This window comes from Pelophylax lessonae, assembly GCF_965119305.1.
Source record: "Pelophylax lessonae genome assembly, chromosome: 10".
NCBI classification, from domain to species: domain Eukaryota; kingdom Metazoa; phylum Chordata; class Amphibia; order Anura; family Ranidae; genus Pelophylax; species Pelophylax lessonae.
The window spans coordinates 49,173,755-49,197,065 of NC_138777.1; the positions used below are offsets into that span (position 1 = coordinate 49,173,755).

Sequence of the window (23,311 nt, forward strand, 5' to 3'; positions counted from 1 at the left end):
AAAAAAAAAAAATTGTAAAGAGTGCTGTAGTCCTTAGCAACTGCTTAGATTTAACCCTTTCACCAGTCTAACATGATCAAGATGGTAAAACAAAATATAGTCCTAGATTGTAAGCTCTAGCGACCATGGCCCTCTGATTCCTCCTGTATTGAATTGTATTGTAACTGTACTGTCTGCCCTGACGTTGTAAAGCGCTGCGCAATACGTCGGCACTATAAAAATCCTGTATAATAATATTATTAGCATTATTGCACTTTGCTTTAATAATTGCACTCTGTAAGTCCTAGAAGTGCGTAGTGGGAAAGTAAAGCAGCCTGTACAAGTCATTTAGCTAGTATCTCAAAAAGCAAAAGCTAAAACCTGATGAATTGCTGAGAATTGCATATTTCTTTTTAAGAATAAGGAAGCGTCAATTTCTTCCTTGATGTGCATGTCGTTCCAGGTCAGTGACATGGGGGGCACTGAAACCAGAGGACAGCCAGTCATCTAGCATGATCAAAGTAAGGGCCGGTTCACGAAATATGCAATGCGGGAACTCTGCGAATCCACTGTGGGTTCCCACATCGCACTCAACTCGCAGGCAGTTCACACTGTCATATATGCGAATCGCTGGGGGTGTCAATACAAGGTTAACTACACCCCCAGATTAGTTTACATAGTTACATACAGAGTTACATAGTTAGTGAGGTTGAAAAAAGACATCAGTCCATCTAGTTCAACCTATGATGTGTGTGTGTTTGCTGTTAACCGTACATTGTATACCCCCTTATGTTGTGGTCTTTAAGGTGCCCATCTAATAGTTTTTTGAAGCTATCAATGCTCCCTGCTGATACTACTGCTTGTGGAAGAGAATTCCACATCCTTACTGCTCTGACAGTAAAGAACCCCTTACGTATTTTAAGGTTAAACCGTTTTTCCCTCTAGTTTTAGTAGTGAGTGACCACGTGTTTTATTGTATTCCCTTTCTCTGAAAGGTTTGTTCCTTATGCTAGGGTCATCACCACCAGTACAGTATTTGTACATTGATATCATATCCCCCCTCAAGCGTCCCTTCTCCAGAGAGAATAAGTTCAATGCTTGTAGTCTTTCCTTATAGCTGATGTCCTCCATTCCCCTAATTATTTTTGTTGCCCTTCTCTGGACTCTCTCCAGCTCCAGCACATCCTTCCTGAGGACCGGTGCCCAGAACTGGACGGCATACTCCATATGTGGCCGGACCAGAGTCTTGTAGAATGGGAGAATAATCTCTTTATTTCTGGAGTGAATCCCCTTTTTTATACATGCCAGTATTTTGTTGGCTTTGCTTGCAGCAACTTGGCATTGCATGCCACTGCCAAGCCTATTGTCCTCGAGTACCCCCAGGTCCTTTTCCATCTTAGATTCACCCAGAGGTTCCCCCTCAGTGAGTAGCTTGCTTTCGTGTTTCTGACGCCCAAGTGCATTACTTTACATTTTTTAACATTAAACCTCATCTGCCATGTAGTTGCCCACCCCATTATTTTGTTCAGGTCCGCTTGTAAGGTTTCCACATCCTGCATCGAAGATATTGGCCTGCTTAGTTTAGTATCATCTGCAAATACGGAGATTGTGCTAGATATCCCCTCCTCTAGGTCGTTTATGAATAAATTAAACAGGACCCCACTTTCCACACCCGCCCAATCTGAGTACTCCCCATTTATCACCACCCTCTGGATTCTCCCCTGGAGCCAGTTCTCTATCCAGGTACTCACCCTATGGTCCATACCTATGTACCTTAGTTTGTACAGTAAGCGTTTGTGGGGAACTGTGTCAAATGCCTTTGCAAAGTCCAGATACACCACATCCACAGGCTTTCCTTTGTCTAGATGGCAACTCACCTCATCGTAGAAGGTTAATAGATTGGTCTGGCAAGAACGATTTTTCAATAATCCATGCTGATTACTACTAATATTACCGTTCTCATTACTAAAGTCTTGTATAAAGTCCCTTAACATCCCCTCCATAATCTTGCAGACTACTGATGTTAGGCTGACCGGCCTATAGTTACCCGGGATATATCTCTGCCCTTTTTTAAATATTGGTACCACGTTGACTTTTTTCCAATCAGCTGGCACCATACCCGTCTGTAGACTATCCTTAAAGAGCAAGAATAATGGTCTGGCAATCAGCTGGCTGAGCTCTTTAAGAACCCTCGGGTGCAAGCCATTCGGTCCCGGTGATTTATTTATGTTAAGTTTCTCTAGTTTAGTTCTAAGTCTATCCTCTGTTAGCCATGGCGGTACTTCCTGAGGTGTATTATTTAGTTTAGCATTATAAGCTGGGTTAGTGTAGCCCCCCAATTATTTTGTGAAGACTGATGAGAAGAAATTATTTAACACTTTCGCCTTCTCTCTGTCCTCTGTGGCCAGATTCCCTTCGTTGTCTTTTATGGGGCCAATGTGTTCTGGCCTCGCTTTCTTACTAGTTATATACTTAAAGAATTTCTTGGGGTTTTTTACTCTCTTCCGCTATATGCCTCTCCTGTTCTATTTTAGCCGCCTTGATTTTGCCTTTACATTTCTTATTACACTCTTTGTAATGCTTGAATGCTGCCAATGACCCCTCAGCCTTGTATTTTTTGAAGGCCTTTTCTTTAGTATTAATATGCATTTTTTGATGGAGTTTAGCCACCCAGGCTTAAGTTTTGCTCTTTTAAATTTATTTCCCTTTGAAATACACTGGCCAATCCCTTTGTTTAGTATGCTCTTGAAGCACTCCCATTTTTCCTCCATGTTCTTTGTTCCCAGGGTTCTATCCCATTTGATATTTTCTAGCAGAGAGCGCAGTTTTGGGAAATTGGCTCTTTTGAAATTCAATGTCCTATATATAATCAATAGCATCACTAGTGTGGGCACCCGGCAGTGATAGCTTGCAGCTTCACAGCCGGGTGCGCACTGCGCATGCGTGAGTCCTGCTGCACCTCCTGAATGGCCGGCAATCTTCTGGGACCTCTGATGTGTCCCAGAAGATTGCAGGGAGGAAGGGGGAGAGGAGAACCTCCACTCGGAGGGCGCCGTGGTTCTCCTCTCCCCCTTCAGTTGAGTTTGCCCCAAATTTTTTCTATAAATATATATATATATATATATATATATATTATATATATATATATATATATATATATATATATATATATATATATATATATATTACCATAAGTATTGGGACACCTGCCTTTACACGCACATGAACTTTAATGGCATCCCAGTTCTAGTCTGTAGGGTTCAATATTGAGTTGGCCCACCCTTTGCAGGTATAACAGCTTCAACTCTTCTGGGAAGATTGTCCACAAGGTTTAGGAGTGTGTCTATGGGAATGTTTGACCATTCTTCCAGAAGCGCATTCAGGAGGTGCAGCGGGACTCGCGCATGCGCAGTGCGCACCCGGCTGTCAAGCTGCAAGCTGTCACTGCCGGGTGCCCACACTAGTGATGCCGGTGCCACTGAGAGCAGAGAGGATCGAGCCTTCGGGTGGCCACATCACTGGTTCGTGAGACATGTGAGTGTGAATTTATTAAAAGTTAGCAGCTACACTTTTTGTAGATGCTGACTGTTAATAAACACAAAAAAGTCTTAAACTCCGCTTTAAAGTGGTTGTAACCCCCTCCCCCCCCCATAACTTGTACCTATAGGTAAGCCTATAATAAGGCTTACCTATAGATACTGTATATATCTCCTAAACATGCACCGTTTAGGAGATATTTACTTTTCATGCAGCCAGAGACATCACTGGCGCATGCGCCCGAGCCATTCCTTTAGAGCCCCGTGCCCTGAACAGTGGCTCCCACGCGCATGCGCGGGAGTGACGTCATCTGCGCTCCAGCCAATCAGATGGCCGGAGGACGTGAACCAGGAAGAAAGACGGCTGAACATGTTGGCCATGCCAGCGGTGAGCGGCGGCACTGAGGGGGCTTCATTCTAAGGAAAGTATTTCATAATGAGCTAGTAAGCGATGCATACTAGCTCATTATGCTTTTGTCTTTCAGGTTTTATTTATTTATTTATTCTGAGGTTTACAACCTCTTTAACTTGCACCCTGAGCGCTAAGGCAATGCACCTTAGTACATTGCAGTGCATGAAATATTTTCTGGTACATGCAAAGTTTAGAAAATAATGGTACGTTGGCAGCTCATTGTTTCCAATAGGCTGCCTTATGCCTCGTACACACAGTCAGATAATCGGACGATTTACCTTCACATTTTGTTGCATGATACTAGTATCAAATTCAACAATGCGTACCAAACGTATGATTTCTTTCGTACGATTCTGGAAAAGCTTCCTGGTTGCGTAGCTACGTATCCGAAAAACAATGGCAGCCAGGCTTTTTCCAGGCTTTTGTGTTTCTGATCATGCGTGGTCTTTGTCAATTGATTTTTTAGCAGACGCATACTGTACTGATTAAGCGATTGTCGTTCGCTAGGCTATCGTTCCACAAAAGTTTTCATGTTTGTCCCATCGGATTATGTTGGACAAAATATCGTGATCGGCTGTCGAAAGCTGTGTACTAACAATCAGATTATCGTGCGTTCAATTCGAAAGCGATTTTATTAGTATGATTAACTGATCGTGTGTACGAGGCATTACTGCAATGTGCGTTAACATGCCACATAACTCAGGTGTATTGTGAGAACTCCCGTTAGGCTTTTTTTTTTGTAATGTCGTATTTTGGAGATTTCTTTTCACTCTCTGTTCCAGAAATGCGACAGGAAGTGATTTAGGCCTCTTTCACACGGGCGCTCCATTTTTGTCGTCCATTCAGTCACTTTTTTTTTTACGGACACGGATGACACTTGTGTCCGGTCCGTATGTCTGCATATCATCCCATCCGTTTGCGGATGATATACGGACATAATCTTAGTCTATGGGATTGCGGATGTCAGCGGATGACACCGCTGACATCCGATTTTGCGTCCTTTCCGTTTTTTAAACGGAAGAAAAATAAGGTTCTGTTCCGTTCCAAAAATGGAACAGAACTGAAAGGAGGCAAATCGAATGTCAGCGGATGGTCATCCGCTGACATCCGCAATCCCATTGACATACATTATGTCCGTATATCACCCGCAAACAGATGGGGTGATATACGGACATACGGAACGCCCATGTGAAAGAGGCCTTACAATCTCTCCAAAGTGAAGGAAATCAAGTCTTGGTTGTCCTCAGAGCAAATGTTTCCACAGGAAGGTTTCCCCTCTATTCTAGTTTTTGTAACAACTGTATGGCTTCTTTCACACGGCCGCTCCGCATTTCTTCTCCGCTGCGGGACTTTTTTTTTTTTTTTCACGGAGCGGATGACATTTGTGTCATCCGCTCCGTATGCCCGCATATCATCCCATCCGTTTGCGGATGATATGTGGACATAATGTAAGTCTATGGCATTGCGGATGTCAGCGGATGACACCGCTGACATCCAATTTTCCTTCCTTTCCGTTTTTTGAACGGATGAAAAAATAGAGTTCTGTTCCGTTCCAAAAAACGGAACAGAACTGAAAGGAGGAAAATCGGATGTCAGCGGATGGTATTCCGCTGACATCCGCAGTGCCATTGACTTACATTATGTCCGCAAATCATCCGCAAAAAAATAGGATGATTTGCGGACAAGCGGAGCGGCCGTGTGAAAGAGCCATAAAATATTGATTTCCTTATTATGTTCTGTGTCAGTGGCACTAGTCATCAGGACATATTGAGAGGGGATCTCTCCAGCAAAGGAAAAAAGGCACAAAAAACAACAAATCAGAAAAAAGGTTCTACACCCTATGCAAAAGGAAAAAAATATGGCTAGATATACTTATTAGTAGGGCTGCGCACCTTCACTGGTCTCATGATTCGATTCGATTACGATTATCATGTGAACGATTCACGATGCATCACGATTACTGCCCAATGCCCATGCCCAGTCCATTGCCCAATGGTTTTCAAAACTTTATAAATAAAAAAACAATCAAGCAGTCAAAAATTTAAGAATCATTTTTATTTTCATCTGCTCTTAAAGGACACTTCCCTGGACCCTGGCCATGGCCTGCATACATATAGGAAAGTCTGAACATAGCATAGCAGAGACAGACAACAACACTATTTAGAAGTAACAGTAAAATAGTATGACATCAAACTGTAGTAGTGCAGTTTTCTTCTTCATAAAAAGAAAAGAAAATATCAATATGTCTAAACCTTTTAAAGTACAACTAAAGGCAAAACTTTTATTTTTGATTTTGGATAGAGTGGAGGAGATGTATTAGAACATCTGTCAGTGTTTATTGCTGTCCACGCTAGAGAGATTCACCCCCTCCCAGGGCCGGCCTTTGGGGTGTGCGAGCTGTGCGGCCGCACAGGGCGCCATGGGCAACAGGGGCGCCGTGCGGCCATCACAGCTCGCAGAAGATCAGGCCGCACAGCGGGAGCGGGGGGACTCTGATGTAAGGGGGACTCTGTGTGGGGGGTCTCTGATGTAAGGGGAGCTCTGTGTGGGGGGTCTCTGATGTAAGGGGAGCTCTGTGTGGGGGGGTCTCTGATGTAAGGGGGGCTCTGTGGGGGGGGGGGCTCTGATTTAAGGGGTCTCTGTGGGGGGTCTCTGATTTTAGGGGGGCTCTGTGGGGGTCTCTAATGTAGGCGGGGCTCTGTGAGGGTCTCTGATGTAAGGGGGGCTAAGTTATTAGTGATCATAAAAAAGAAAGAAAAGTCAAATAAAGTGCAAAAAAGGTGCAAGAAAATGCGTGCGGGGGGGTGGGTGCCACAGGATTAGCTCGCACAGGGCGCCTGAACACCTAAGGCCGGCCCTGCCCCCTCCATTTGTCCTGTGTTTTTACTATTATCATTGAAAGTAAAAAGAAAAACCCCCAAATTTTGTGTGATTATTGGGATTTTCTCTCACTTTCAGTTTGGGACAGAAAGAGAAGGTAAATTTCCACATGGCAAAAATAAACTTTACAGGTTTAATAATTTTAATAACCTTCCCTTGCTCAATCCAAAATGAAAAATAAGTTTTGCCTATAGTTCTACTTTAAAGCAGAGTTCCGGCCTCAAAAACAACTTTGGGCCATCCACTTGCTGACATTCACCTGCAAAAGAAATGGATAGTCCCGATTTTTTTTTTCTTTACTTACCTTGTTTTTAAAGAAAGTAAACTTACCTTCCTGCTACTTCCTCCCTCTTCGGCCGCGGTTCGCGCCGTCAATTTCTGCTTGCGTTGACTCCTGGGAGCTGAACGTCATCGCTCGTCAGTTCCGGCGCAGGCGCGTCATTCCCTGCTAAAGAGCTTCTGGGCATGCCCAGAAGCTGTGCGGGAATGACGTGCCTGCACCGGAACTGACGAGCGGGGCCGGTGCAGGGCATTCTGGGACGAAGAGGACGCCCTGGCTTCAGCCGCCCACACCTGAGATAGCAGCGCTGGACAAGAAATTTTCAAGGTAAGTATTTCTTCTAAAAAGTAAGTGCGACCTGGGACAGTTCAGAGGCTATCCATTATGAAATGTACTAGCCCTGACTGTCCCGGGGGTATTTTTATTGAAAAAAAGTTTCAGAGGCCGGAACTCCGATTTAAAGCCAAGATAGAGGCCAGCCAGCCAGCCAAGCTAATATTCTTGTCAAAATGGTCATCATAAATTTGTTATACCATTAGTTTGTTGACTTGCTGGTGGTAGTACATACCTGCTGTGTGTGTGTGTTGTGCTATGCATAGTAGTACCGCACTGAGGATTACACTGCTCTCTGGGCTCCAGTGGCTGGCTGGCTGGCAGCTGGGACGGTGATGGTGAGGCAGCACTGGCAGGCTGGCTGCGATGGGAACGCTTGGGGCTCCGGGTCCTGGCTGGCTGTAAGACAACGGGGACACTCGGGGCTCCAGTGGCTTGGCTGGCTGGCTGTAAGACGGCAGGCAGGACGCAGATACCACGCGGGGGATGTTCTTTACCACTGTGCCTCGGGTCAAAGAGAGAAGAGGAAGGGGCAGAGGCTTTTTATTCAGCGCCCGCAATAATCCACCAATCAGCTCCCGCACCGATCACTACTGCTGTGTTTTTTCTCCCAGTAGAGGGAGGGCGTGGCGCGGCTGGGTGACGTCATTTCCTAATCGATTCAGAATCGCAAAGGGTCGCATTGCGATGCATTGATTCGCCAATTAAATTCAGCAGGCCTACTTATTAGGCTGGTGCAAAGTAAAATTTATATTCAGTGTTCAAACCATAGCAACCAATCAGCAATCATATTTCATTTTATTTACTGGTCTGCACTGATGCAAAGTGAAATTTGATTGGTTATGGTAAGCTTCAGCAGTTTGTATATCACTGTGTGCTTGTCAGTACAATGATTGCTAGTAGTTTCTCATTCATATTTAATGAACTATCCCTTCATAATTGAATGTGCAGCAATGACCCCCTGGCGTGTGGTAGTTACATTCAAGTACCCCCTAATGTGTTTATATTACCAGTATTCAAGAATTGTGTACACATGCTTACTAAACAAGCTCTTATGGTTTTAAACAACTAAAAAATAACCACATTTATTTTGCATATTATTTATTTGCAAACACAATTAACTGTTATTTTAAATATACTTTTAGAAACAGAATTGTATCCTGAACCTTCATTACTGAGTCAGCCTATATATAAACAATATGTATGTACTATTGGTAATGTGCTGAGAGCTTTAGACTGAAAATCATATGTTAAGAGAAAAAAAATCCCTCAGACAATAAATACATTTATAACCAAGAATAGTGCAGCACAAATGCAGACAATAAATGTTAAGCAATCTGTTAAAATTCATAATATATACTAAAAATATGTCTCCAACCTAATTCATAATATAAAAGGTCGGCACTGTAGGTGATGCCATCGGATGCGGCTCCTCCTCCTGTAAGCGTTACGTCCAATGGGACTTCATCAGTGAGTTGGAGCCTCATTGCCACCCTTTCCTTAATAAACAACACAGGCTACCATGGAAACCATAGCCGCCACATATTCTCTGTGTCTGTGTCTGGCTGTCTCTGTGTCTGGATTGTATCTGCGGCTGCTATGGTTTCCATGGTAGCCTGCGTTGTTTACTAAGGAAAGGGTGACGATGAGGCTCCACCCAGCTGATGAAGTCCAGTTGGACGTAACGTGTGCAGAAGGAGGAGCCGCAGCTGATGACATCACCCCGCTGCTATCCTACAGTGCCGACTGGAGATCGGCGTTTGTTGTGTACCGATATATGCAATGTGACAAGAAGATTGTTTGTGAGTAGTTTACTTTTAATAAATGTGTGCGATTTTAACTATCAGAGAGCACTGGGATTTCTCATTTCTCTACATGCATTTCGGATCGAGATGATGTCCAGGAACCCCCGCTGCTTAACACAATACTTCCCTGTATGGGACAAGCGTTAGTGACCTTCTGGTAATTCAGGGGTCATTTATTTGAGATGAGCAGGCTGTCTGTCTGTGGGTGAAGGGACCAGCCACCTGGAGTTAATGTGCTTCTGATCTTTCTTCACAACATGTTGAATTTCTCTAGCTCATTGCGGGTCATTTGGGCTATATTATGAACTTTTATGCTATGAATTAACTTGGAAACTTTTTACAGATTTATTGTATATATTGTGAACTTTAACAGAGTGTTTAACATTTATGATCTGCATTTGCACTGCACTATTCTTGGTTATATATGCTGATATGGGGCTGTATGAAAAACCTTTAGTGTTCAGCTGGCAATAAATCTTCAATTCCTATTTCTAGAGTGATTGTTTGCGCTGATTAATTTTTCGATAACATAGTTACATAGTTAGTCAGGTTGAAAAAAGGCAGTCCATCTGGCTCAACCAATTAAAAAAAAAAAAAAGAAGACCCAACCATACAATTCCATATACACAATCCTATACCCTCAGTTGATCCAGAGGAAGGTGAAAAAAAAACCCAGTAAATGATCCAATTTGCTACAGAAGGGGATAAAATTCCTTCCTGATCCTCCAAGAGGAAATTGGATATTCCCTGGATCAACTTTACCTATAAATATTAGTACCCATTTATATTATGTACACCTAACAAATACATTGCAAGAATTTCAACTAACTTTATGATAGATTCCAGTCTTCTTCTGTTCTATTGGGGCGGCTTTCATATAATCTTTAGTATATGTACTTTTAACACAGAACTTCAACCAAAAACATCTAGAGAGAAATGAACAGCCCACTAAAATATAACGTTACAAAAAGTTGGTTTCGCAGCAATACTTAGTTCAATTAAGAGATGTCCCCTGCAGTACTTCTTTTTCATCACTAGATGGGCTCAGTCTGACAGCCAGCATCTTCAACTCCCCTCCTCCAGGTTTTTACAGATCCACCCCCGCCTATGACTGGAGGCTGATATTAAATCAAAAGCAGCTACTTTCACTGGTTGCATTAAAAATACCTTTCTTGTATTAATGAATAAAAAGCTGCACTAATTTGTGCCTTTTATATCTGCCTAGAGATCAGATTTAAGTTTATATGAACAATTGGAACACATACAAATTCTCAGCACAGCTGTGCATTCCTGAAAAGGACGCAGCTGTATAAAACTCCCGGCACTCTGGTATGTCCTAGTTAAAACATCTGTAAACTTATCGCAATTAAGATATCTGATGTAGTAACAGTCAGCGGGGACACCGCTGCTTCTGGCAACTCGAAGAGCTGAGTACGCTGGATGATACCTTATGGTCCTAGTTTTCTGCTACAATAAGGAGGCCAGAAAAGATGTTGTGAATCCAGACGCGGCGCTCGAGTTGAAAAACTGTGTTCACTGCACCGGCCTTAGCTACAGACACATATTAAAGGAAATCTGTCTTGAAAGAGACATGGAGGCCTCCATTGCTTTCCCATCCTAATGCTAGTTACCTGGCTATTATATTGATCCTCTTGCTTCAATATCGTGAATCACTGATCCAGAATGAATATATAAGGACTTATGACTTTGACATGCATACTTTTTTTTCCAGGTCAGTGATTCAGGAAGTATTGAAGTCAAAGGGTTATCAGAACCCCTAGACAACCAGCATACAGTTGTAGCACTACTCTCTTGAGAGCTGCTGGTTATGGGTTCCCCTGGGTTACCATTAGCAAGGACATGACAGTTCAACATTTTCCCAAGTGTTTTAGCTCAGTCAGGAAACAGTCCGGTATCTTTGGTTTTTGTGTTTTTATTTAGAACTTGGATAGGGAATGAATGGGATACTCCAACTTGCACAATTGGATGGGACGGCTTGAAAATGCTGAATAACGCTGAGTAATGCTGATTAATGCTAGTCAATGGCTTGGCCGCTGCTTCACTTTGCCCCTTGCTGGGAAGTAGAATTGAATAAGCTTTCTGAGGTAATCTGTACTGTACTGCAGAACAACTTCAGGGCCCTTCCTGGCGCCCTCTTTGTTCCTATGCTTCAGGGTCAACTACACGGCACCCCCTTTACCATTAAACTTCCTGTGTGACCTGGCTCCTTGATCCCCTTGACTTCTCTGGAGTGGTCCCTTCTCTTAGGCAGACCCTTAGGCAAATCCTCTGGTACTCACGATACTGTTTTTCCCAAAAGTCTCTGCCAGCAGCTCCACTTGTCAGCACTCTGGATCCTTCTGCAGCTCAGCTCCACACTTGGTGCACTAGGTCGACTGCCTGTACCACCTTCATCACACCTGCAGGAGGAGAGACAGCCGTCCACCTCCTCCAGGGACTTTGCTCCCGCCAAAAGATGCCCTGTCACATGTTCCCTCAGTATTTATTGCCAATCCCAGGATGCATTGCAGGAATGCCCACCCACTGAGACAGCCATAAACTCTGTTGTGCTACTGGTTAGGTTTCCTCCACTGTCCAACAAGCTCCTTTATTGGATACAGTGGGGATACTCCCTTAGATTCAATAAATCACACCTGGAAACATGTGACAGGCAAAACTAACAGATTTGGCTCTCCTGGTAAGCAGAAAGAGTCACTTAATGCGTTTTCCTAGCACCTACCTAGGAGGGTGCTACACAGTAGACACATTGTGCATATGTATATTATATAGTGTAAATCAGGGTTCCCAAAGGGGGCAGTATTTACCACCAAGGGTTGATGGTACTATCCAAGAGGTTAACAAAATGGCAGGATGTCAAAAGGGGACGACAAACGTCAGCTGAGTGAATAGGCAGTTGATAAATGATAGAAGGGCAGTTGGGACAATTAATCTTTTGAGGTCTTTGTAGAGCTTCATGCAGTCCTGAAGGTGAGGCAGCTAGTGGCAAGACAGTGTCACCCAGGGTTGGATGGTTAGGAAACAGTGGGTTGTCTCTATCAGATGTGTGTCCTTACTGGCCTCTTTTACCATTGTGCTTTAGACCAACGTTTTTCGCACCAGGGACCAGTTTTGTGGAAGATGATTTTTCCAAGGACCAGGGGGAAGGGAGGAGGTGTTAGCGCTTCAACTATCCCGACACCAGGGTAATATGGTCACCACCAAGGTGCCACCACTAAAGCCTGCCACCAGATGTAGCTTGTCACTTGCCATTAAAGCCTGCCACCAGATGTAGCTTACTTGTCACTTTCCATTATAAAGCCTGCCACCAGATGTAGCTTACTTGTCACTTTCCATTATAAAGACTTCCACCAGATGCAGCTTACTTGTCACTTTCCATTATAAAGACTTCCATCAGATGCAGCTTACTTGTCACTTTCCACTATAAAGCCTTCCATCAGATGCAGCTTACTAGTCACTTTCCATTATAAATATCTTCCACCAGATGCAGCTTACTTGTCACTTTCCACTATAAAGCCTTCCATCAGATGCAGCTTACTTGTCACTTTCCATTATAAAGACTTCCACCAGATGCAGCTTGCTAGTCACTTGCCACTACAGCCTTCCTCCAGATGTAACTTATCACTTGCCACATTTCAGCCGCCCACCAGATGTAGCTTGTCACTTGCCACTATAAAGCTTTATACCAGATGTAACTTGTTACTTGCCACTTCAGCCTGCCACCAGAGGTAGCTTGTCACTTGCCAATATAAAGCTTTCCATCAGATGTAACTTTTCACTTGCCACTTCAGCCTGCCACTAGATGTAACTTATCACTTGCCACCAGATGCAGCTTGTCAGGGTTTTCTCTGTGCAGCAAGAGAAGCCTTTATATGCCTATATTTATGGCTATGCAGCCTCTCAGCCAGTTTAGCAGGTATCCAACGTTAGATTTTTAAGGAGCGGGTTCCCCTCTTATGAGAATCAAATGTGCCACTGATCTCAAAGGAGGCAACCCAGCTCACAGGATATGACATGCGAGCATTGCTATGTAAACAAACAGCCTGCCTGCTCCCAGCGGCTGTTTGTCCGGTGCCTGACCAGTACCAGTCTGCGGCCCAGAAATTGAGGACCTCTGCTTTAGATTATGTGTCTGTAACCTTCCTCCCTCATCCGCCTGGAAGGGATATACTGTACAGTACGTATATAGCATGTTCACTTGCCACACTGTGTGTACTTCACCACAAACTCTGTTGTAGAGCCATTGAGTACACCCACCGCCAACTCTTTTGGAGAGCCTATTGAGTGCACTCATAGCAATAGAAGTGGTGCAAAAAGAAAATCCTTCACCCTTCCAGAAGGGATATACTTTTATGTTTGCTTCCTATACCGAGTGTACTTCCACACCCCATACTCTGTTGTAGACTTATTGAGTACACCCACCCCAAACTCCTTTGGAGAGTACACGCAGCTCAAACTCTGGTGGAAAGCCAGTGAGTACATTCATAGCAAAATAAGTGCTGCAAAAAAGTGAATTGCTTTGCATTTACTAAAGTTTCAGCTTTGTAACAACTATATTGGCAGCTTCTGATACCTGGTGTGCAATTTGTCTGCCGCAATATCACAGTCCCGCTATAAGTCGCTGATCTCTACTAGTATTACTAGTAAAAATAAATAAATAATAAAATTCCACAAAAATTTCCCATAGTTTGAAGACGCTATAGCTTTTGCGCAAACCAATCAATATACACTTATTGGGAGTTTTGTTTACTAAAAACATGTAGAGGAATACATATTAGCCTAAATTGATGAAGAATTTTGATTTTTTCCATTTTTTCATTGCATGTGTTTTATAGCAGAAAGTAAGAAATATTGTTTTTCTTTTTTTCAAAATTGTTGGTCTTTTTTTGTTTATCGCGCAAAAAAAACCCTGCAGAGGTGATCAAGTACCACCAAATTAAAGCTCTATTTGTAGGAGAAAGGGACATACAATTTATTTGTGTACAGTGTTGCATGACCACGCAATTGTCAGTTAAAGTAACGCAGTGCCGTATCGCAAAAAAAGGCCTGGTCATGAAGGGGGGTAAATCTTCCAGAGTTGAAGCGATTGAAGTCCTGCAGATCTGGGCTGGAGTCCCAGAGACCAGTGCTGGAACAAGTTCTTACACTGGGCTCCACTCAGTGGGAGTATCCTCACTGCACCCAGTCAAGAATTCTGCCAGCAGGTCATCTCAGCTTCTCCCTCCCCCCTCACAATTTTTTACAGTCATTGGTTGTCAGGACCGCTGACATCCTGGCAACCGATGATACGCATTGCGAGTGCGCAGTGTGGGAGGAAACTACCTCTGTGCAGAGGACCCTGTGAAGCTGCCCTGTGCACTGAGCATTCCTCCTGGTGTCTGTATTCACTAAAGAAAGGGGGACTCCGCCCCCTCAGTCTCAGCTCAGCCACGCCCCCTCCCCCTTGTGTAGCAGACTATGCCCAGACTGCAGGTCTCTTTCCTGTGTTGTTATCATCGGCGGCCTGTCCATTGGGGGCGCAGGGGTGCCGCCCCCCCCTATCCATGCATCCAGACCCCCTACATGCAGGGTGCCGGATGCATGGATTCCAATGTTTTTTTTTTTTTTTTTTTAAGCACGTGATTGGAGCCTGAGGCTCTAATAGGCTTAAAAAAAGGGTAGGCTCGGGGCACAGAGCACTGCGCCCCAAGCCCACCCAGTTGTGTGACAATAGCGAATGAATATTCGCTACTATCACACTGATTCTCCTCCCAGCCAATCAGGAAGCGGGTCCTCAGACCTGTTTCCCGATTGGCCGAAAGTAGAGGCCATGCTATTGGCCAAGGAGGAGGAGGAGGGAGGAGACGAAGGGAAAGCCGCCGCCGGGGGAAGCTGCTGCCGCCGATGCCTGTCCTCCACGTCAGTTCAGGATGAGTGAGCCGGAGACGGGGGTGGGTGGTATGGTGTGCGAGCTGGTGTGGTCCGGGGGGGGGGGGGGGTATGGTGTGGTCCATCTGAAGCCCCCCCCGGCCCATGGAGCACCAGCCTCCACTGGTTGTTATATAGATGCCTAATGTGAAGGGGGAGGGGTGGCTGCATGGAATGGCTGGGGGTCTGTATTTCAATGGTGTCTGCATGGGGGCAGAACTTTGTGGTATTATTGCACTGCTGCAGTTCCATATCTCCCAACTTTGTGAGATGGGAACAAGGGACACCTATTAGAAAAAGTATGTAGGCATAGGACAAACCCCCTACTATGCCCCCTTTAAGGAGAATTCTAAATTTTAGTTAAAACAGAGTTCCGCCCACATATAAGACTTGCGCCATCTAGTCAATTAATGCATCTTGAAAATGTATTGGCTAACTTTTTTTTCTGTGTTTGTATTACCTTGTTTTCTATTGTTATTGTTCTTCACTTCCTAAATATTACATGCTAAGTGTTTTGTTATATCCCTTCAATACATGTGCAGCACTGCCCCCTAGGGAGCTGCTGAGATTGAATTCCCCTGGGTTACCAATAGCAATTGGCTCAGTCAATAAACAGTCCAGGGGATTTGTTTTTTGTATTTTATTAGGAACTTGGATGGGAGAAGGAATGAGTGGGATACTCCAACTTGAACTATGCACAAATCTTGAGGACTTCTGACTGTATAAAATGTGGCAAGGCCACTGCTTCACATTGCCACTGTAGTGAAGATTTGAAAGGTGAACTATTCCTTATGTTACTCTTCAGGGTCTAACTTGACACCCCCTTTCTCACTTGTCGTGTGTGCTAGCTTCTGTCCACTGACCCCACTGGACTGGAGTGGTCCCCTTCCTGGGCAGAGCCCTGGCAAGCTTCCTGGTACTCAAGGACACTGTTTTTCCTCAGGTTGCTCTGCCTTCAACTCCACCATCAGTATCCTGGACCTCCTGGCTCAGCACCACACTCTAGCTCACTAGGCCGACTGCCTGTGACCACCTACCTTGCTGACAGGAGGAAAGACCACCATCACCCACCTCCTGGGACTCTGCTTCCCGCCAAAGATGCCCTGTCACCTGTGTCCCTGGCTTTTATGGTCAATCCCAGGATGCACCGCGGTTGTGCCCTCCCACTGGAACAGCCACAAAAGCCTGTGTGTCACTGGCTGGGTTTCCTCCACTGTCCAACAAGCTCCCCTATTAGATACAGTGGGGGCACTCCCTAAGACCAAGTGAAACACACCTGGACACATATCACAGGCCTGACTAGAAATCCTGCTCCCTAATAAGCAGACAGAGCATCTATGGTTTTCCTGCTGCTTTCCAGTTAAGCAGAAACTCCAAAACTATATCTACTATCTAGCACCTGACTAGGTGCTACAAATGTAAAGAAAAATACATGTAGATCCTGTCAGAAATCTAGTGAGCTAGTAAATGCCTGTGCTGCACTGAAACTCTGAGCTGTATTACCGGCTTTGCCTAGTTCTCCTCTATGGATACAGAACTGCACCCTCTATGTCATGGAGATTAGGAAGAGATGTTCTGCAGTCCAACACACTTCCTGTACAAGATTGACAAAGTTGCTACTCCACAGTACAGTGAGAGAGCGTTGTCACCCTAGAACAGGAAGTGTCTTACTGCCAGGGTCATCAGGTGAATATAACGGAAAAACTAAAACTAGTGCAACCATCATATGTAAAGACTGGCAAGGTGCAATATAATAAAGTGAACCACTAAACTACACACTGTCCATTCTCTTTGAAAGTACTTGTTTAGTGTCATATTCCACATCCCTCACCCTTCATCTGCCTCCATACAGTGGCTTGAAAAAGTATTCACACCCCTTGACATTTTCCACATTTTGTCATGTTACAGCCAGAAACATATGTATTTTATTGGAATTTTATGTGATAGACAAATACAAAGTGGCACATAATTGTGGAGCGGAAAGAAAATGATAAATGGTTTTCAACATTTTTTACAAAATAATATGTGAAAAGTGTGGTGTGCATTTGTATTCAGCCCCCTTTACTCTCATACCCCTAACTAAAATCTAGTGGAACCAATTGCCTTCAGAAGTCACCCAATTAGTAAATAGAGTCTACCTGTGTGTAATTTATTCTCAGTATTAATGCAGCTGTTCTGTGATGCCCTCAGAGGTTTTGTTAGAGAACCTTAGTGAACAAACAGCATCATGAAGGCCAAGGAACACGCCAGACAGGTCAGGGATAAAGTTGTGAAGAAGTTTAAAGCAAGGTTAGGTTATAAAAAAAATATACCAAGCTTTGAACATCTCACAAAGCACTGTTCAATCCATCATCTGAACATGGAAAGAGGATGGCACAACTGCAAACCTACCAAGACATGGCCGTCCACCTAACCTAACAGGTCGGGCAAGAGAAGCAGCTAACATGGTAACTCTGAAGGAGCTGCAGAGATCCACAGCTCAGGTGGGAGAATCTGTTCTGCACTCCACAATTCTGGCCTTTAGGGAATAGTGGCAAGAAGAAAGCCATTGTTGATAGAAAGCCATAAGAAGTCCCATTTGCAGTTTGTGGGGGACACAGCAAACATGTGGAAGAAGGTGCTCTGGTCAGGTGAGACCAAAATTGAACTTTGTGGCCTAAAAGCAAAACACTATGTTTGGTGGAAAACTAACACTGCACATCACCCTGAACATACCATTCCCACTGTAAAACATGGTGGTGGCAGCATCATGTTGTGGGAATGCTTTTCTTCAGCAGGGACAAGGAAGCTGGTTAGAGTTGATGGGAAGATGGCCAAATAAAAGGCAATGTTAGAAAATAACCTGTTAGAGTCTGCAAAAGACTTGAGTCTGGGGTGGAGATTCAACTTCCAGCAGGACAACGACTAAACTTACAACCAGAGCTACAATGGAATGACTTAGATCAAAGCATATTCATGTGTTAGAATGACTTAATTAAAGTCCAGACCTAAATCCAATCGAGAATCTGTGGCAAGACTTGAAAATTGCTGTAACAGACGCTCTCCATCCAATCTGACAGAGGTGGAGCAGTTTTGCAAAGAAGAATGGGCAAAAATGTCACTTTCTAGGTGTAAAAAGCTGGTAGAGACATCCCCAAAAAGACTTGCAGCTGTATTTGCATTGAAAGGTGGTTCTACAAAGTATTGACTCAGGGGGGTGATTACAAATGCATGATCATTTTTCTTCCAGTTCACAGTTATGTGCCACTTGTGTGTTGGTCTCTCACATAAAATCTCAATAAAATACATTTATGTTTTTGGTTGTAATATGACAAAATGCCAAGGGGTATGAATACTTTTTCAAAGGCACTGTATCTGTGTTGGTAGAATTATTCGTCAGCTTGTTTGTACATAGGGCAGAAGAGTCAACGCTTTACCCGCCAGATCTCCCCAAGCCTCTTTGAAATTTATCACATTGGCTGGACAGGTGTCAGGAATATAGAGCACTATGCACAGCCCCTCTTCTTGTACCAATACATCTTCATTACCAAGACAGGAAAGTGCAGGCCTTGCCTTTGCTAGTTTAACCAAAGAAAATATTAGGTAGCAGATTCCCTTCTGCAATTAATCACACTGACTGCAGGTCTCAGTGGGGGAAACTCATCCTGCTGCGTGGAGCTTGTGATCTGCCAGCAGAAATGCTCATGACCTGCATATTTTACACTGAGCTGGGCACAGCTAGTAGAGGATTACACGTTACCTTTGATTTGGGCAATTTTTGGCTTGCCGGGAGATCAGCAAGCAACTAATCCAAGCAATTCTGGCAGGCAGCTGAGAACAGCCTCTGTCTTTGGACTCAAGTGGTTAAGTGAGTGATTTTTGTACAGATGGACATTTGGCGTTGGAACGCCAGGTTGGTTATACCTCTACAGGTAATTAAGAGTTTCCGACTTGCATCATTTTAACTTTGAGCAGCCAGCGTTTATGGCGATAAAGGCTTTTAAACCTACTTCAGGGCAGAAATTAAAGAAAGAGAACAGGAAGAAGTTAGAATTCAAATGTTCATTTTACTAAAGTAGAATCAACAAGACCAGTAGGTCCAGCTAACACGTTTTAGAAGCCCAGAATTTCACCCTCTATCAGTGCTTGCGTTGTACGTAGATTCTTGTTTCTGCCTAGTTTAGGAGTAAGACCTAGTTCCTGGCAGGGACTTCGGTCTTAGCTTGTTCTTTTATTTTTAAAGGGAACCTTTGTTAAAATTTAATTTTTTTTAGCTAATTAAGTTCCAGAGAGAACTGCAATCAACAGCCGGCCTGGTTTTGGACTGGATATCCTAGATCCTTAAGGTCTCCCAGCCCGGCCAGCGAGCGTGCGCAGGTTATAGCCCAGTGCTAGGCCTCGCCACGACAGAGCTCCAATGGACAGGGGCTGGCCCACGAGTGAAACACCTCGCCGGGACGCACACGACCTGGTTCGGCCTGAGTCGCAGCATACCCCTTGGCCGTCAGCACCTCCACAATGAGTGGAGAGGCAGTCTGTCTGGAGTGGTGCCCACCCGATATCATTGGTATGGTGAGTAAGTGTCCCCCCATAACTCTGGCTGTCTCGGGGTAGACGTGGGCCCCTCCCTGGGAAAGTTGGACCCTCAGGTACCCCTCATTTCCCCGGGCCTCTCGGTAGGTGCCAGGCTCCCTCAAGGCCTCCCTCCCCACGAGCCATAGAGGTACCTACATCAGTCAGCGACAGGGGTCCTTGGGGGGTTGATGCGCCAAGATCGTTATGCGGATCTTCTGGGGGGGTTAATCCTGGTGGAGGTCCCTGCCGGGGACCCCCGACTCCACTTCTTTTGGACTCCTTAGGGGGTCCTGGAGACTGAATGGCGGTCTTCTGTAGGCTCCAAGAAGACATGGTCGAATAAGCCGAGAACAGGCCAATCCAGACCTACAGGCAAATCCCCATCTGCATGAAGGGAAACCCTCACCCATATCTGGGGTAGGGGGACGTCTTTGCTTCTTTCGGGAACCATAGACTTGCTTGATTTAGGACAAATTGGTTCATGAACTGATCCGATGGGGTACAAGATCGAATTCCGGTCTTGACCGTCGGACAGGGTCTTCCCGTCCAATCTACGCCTATCTCCAGACCGGTTAAGGGATCTACGAGAGGTGGTACAAGATCTGCTGTCGCAAAGGGTGATTGTGCCGGTTTCTTCTCGGGAACGCTTTCAGGGGTTCTATTCAAACCTGTTCACTGTGCCCCAGAAAGAAGGCAAAGTACGTACAATCCTGGACCTCAAGGCTCTGAACCACTTTGTGCGGGTACAGAAGTTTCGAATGGAGTCCATTCACATAGTCGTGGCGTCTCTACACTAAGGAGACTTTTTGGCCTCCATAAATATCAAGGACGCTTATCTACACATCCCTTTTTTTTCGCTGAACACCAGAGTTTTCTTCCCTTCCTCTCCCTGTAGGAGAGGAGCACTATCAATTTGTGGCATTACCCTTTGGTCTCGACCCCCCCCCCCCCCAGGGTCTTCACCAAAGTGTTAGCTCCGGTTTTGGCATTACTGCGACAAGGGAGGATTACGGTACTACACAAAGACTGCTCTACTATGGTGTCTTCACTCGTTAGCAATACGCCAGTAAACTATGGGGAATTAGTGACCACCATTCCTGGGGAATTATACATTCACACCGACCACCAACCATGGGGAATTATACATTCTCACTGACCTCCAACAATGGGAAATTATCCACTCCCATTGACCACCAACCCTAGGGAATTATCCACTCCAAATGACCACCAACCATGGGGAATATCCACTCCCACTGACCACCAACCATGGGTAATTATCCACTCCCACTGGCCACCAACCATGGGGAATTATACATTCCCACTGACCACCAACCATGGGTAATTATCCACTCCCACTGACCACCAACCATGGGGAATATCCACTCCCACTGACCACCAACCATGGGTAATTATCCACTCCCACTGACCACCAACCATGGGGAATTATCCATTCTCACTGATCACTGAGCCTTAGCCATTGTTTAGTTCTACTGACAATTGATACCATGGCATTCTGCAATCCTTCTGACCACCCTCTGGTCCTCCATATATCTAAAGACCAGAGTTGTCACCAAAACAAGAGGTGATGATAAATCTTCCAATAGGGAAAGCTGTCCCAGTGACAAATGTCGTCGTATAAGAGAGTATCCCTTACTGTAGAGATTTCCTCTCAATTCCTGATGTATTTTTAGATCAAGAAGTGAGGGGAAATTTCCCCACGAGAGACAGAGCAAAGATAAAAAAATAATACTAAACAAAAAGGGCCTAAACCTTACTTACTCTAACCAAAGAAATAGTTTTAACTTTATATACAGTTTAATTTATGTTAGTCACTGCATTCAGCAAACCGTGTCTCTGGGAATGATTTGTGGTAACATCATCATCTGAGAGAGAAAAGGGAGGCTGCAGATACATTTTTGTCTGTGGGATAAAAGGGAGTCACACACAGTGCATTTAGCTGCTTTAGGATTAGTCTACATACATACTGTTCATTTTAGCAACTGTGTGATGCGATCATGTCAATATGGACCAAAATCCAAAGGAATATTTACAACACCTTGTTGAATCTATGTTACGAAGAATTAAGGCAGTTTTGAAGGCCGGTACTAGACAAGGTGTACCTAATAAAGGACAACTTGCATATCGTTGCAGAAAAAGCCACTATAATTGATGCCAGTGCTTTAATATGGCTTTCTCTGCAAGTCAGATCAGCTTTTAAGGAACCTGCATTCTCATTATTTCGTAATTCTCATGTAATGAATGGGAACATTCACTGTCTATAAATAAAGATGATCTGCCAAGTGGTAAGATGAAAAAAGCCATTGAGATGTGTGATCTAATCTCTGAATGAGGATATTCTCTCCTGAATGTCAGGATTCCTCATGGCTGGGAGAAAGGATATGTAATGGCATCCTGGCTGGGAAAAGACTGGAAAGGCTGTTCTCTGTGAGATCCTGAACATATTTTTCTGGCACTTCTCTTTTTTCCCTGCAATATAAGACACCCCTCCAGTCTGCGGTTGCCTTGGAGACACTCTGCACCCCCCTCTGGGTTCAATCTGAAGTCTGCCGCTTACTGCCACTCATGGGAATGTGATGTCTTTGATCACAGATCTTTAAGTCATGAAGCTCAGCACTCTCACGAGTAATGATCACAATATAAATAAATGTGATTAGACTGAGAATCGCTCCGGAGAGGGATGCAGCAATGCAGAGTATTGTTGATTACAGAAATGCTCCAGCGTTATAGGTATACCCAATCTGGGTGGAGCATAGGAAGGCATGATCTGTCATTGGGTTGTCAGTAATGTTAAGAAATCCCAGCACTGAGATCTCTACCACCCCCCCAGCACAGTTGCGTCAGACCAAGATTGGCTAAAAATAAACCTTTGTACACTCTAAAGCATCCTTTCTCAACTTTTTTTCCCCCGGAGGAACCCTTGGAAAAAATGTTCAGGTCTTGGGGAATCTCTGCTAATATCAAGTCATCAGGGGTCACAGTGGGATAAATGGCCCTTTACATTGGTGACCAGTGGGAAGGATGCCACCCTTGCAGATAGCTAAAATGATCACTGGTGTCATGCAACTGGCTCTGCCAAGTGGCATTAGTGCCCTGAACTATGCATGGGAGGTCAATGAGCTGCAACTCAAGGATCCCATAGCAATCTCTGAGGGAACTCTAGGGTTCCACAGAACTGTGGTTGAGAATGGCTACTCTAAGGGTTAGTTTACATTTTCTGTTGAGTGGGAGCAGTAGAAAACACGCTGTTGACCTTTTTTTTTCCGCACCCCCCCGCAACTGTTAAATACTTCAATACAGGGCACTTTCACACCCTTCCTTCCCAGGCTAATTTTCAGCTGTACACGCAGAGCACACATTCATCTTTAGTGAGAGCTGCACAGTTTGTTTTAATCTACAAACATCCCTTACCTCCATAGGCAGTTTTTTTGTAAAGATAAACTATCATTTTAAGGACCCAACCTTTTTCTGACATTTGTAGTTTACAAGTTTAAATCCATATTTTTTGCTAGACAATTACTTAGAACCCCCAAACATTATATATATATATTTTTTTTTTTTTAAACAGAGAATAAAATGGCGGTCATTG

At 44.4% G+C, this 23,311-nt stretch overlaps 1 protein-coding gene across 3 annotated transcripts in view; it reads left to right on the forward strand.

Annotated features, from left to right (window-relative positions):
• Nucleotides 1-23,311, forward strand: part of C1QTNF4 (C1q and TNF related 4) — a gene marked incomplete at its 5' end in the record, with an annotated part of 99,404 nt that overhangs the window by 70,812 nt on the left and 5,281 nt on the right. The gene's annotated exons all lie outside the window — the stretch shown is intronic.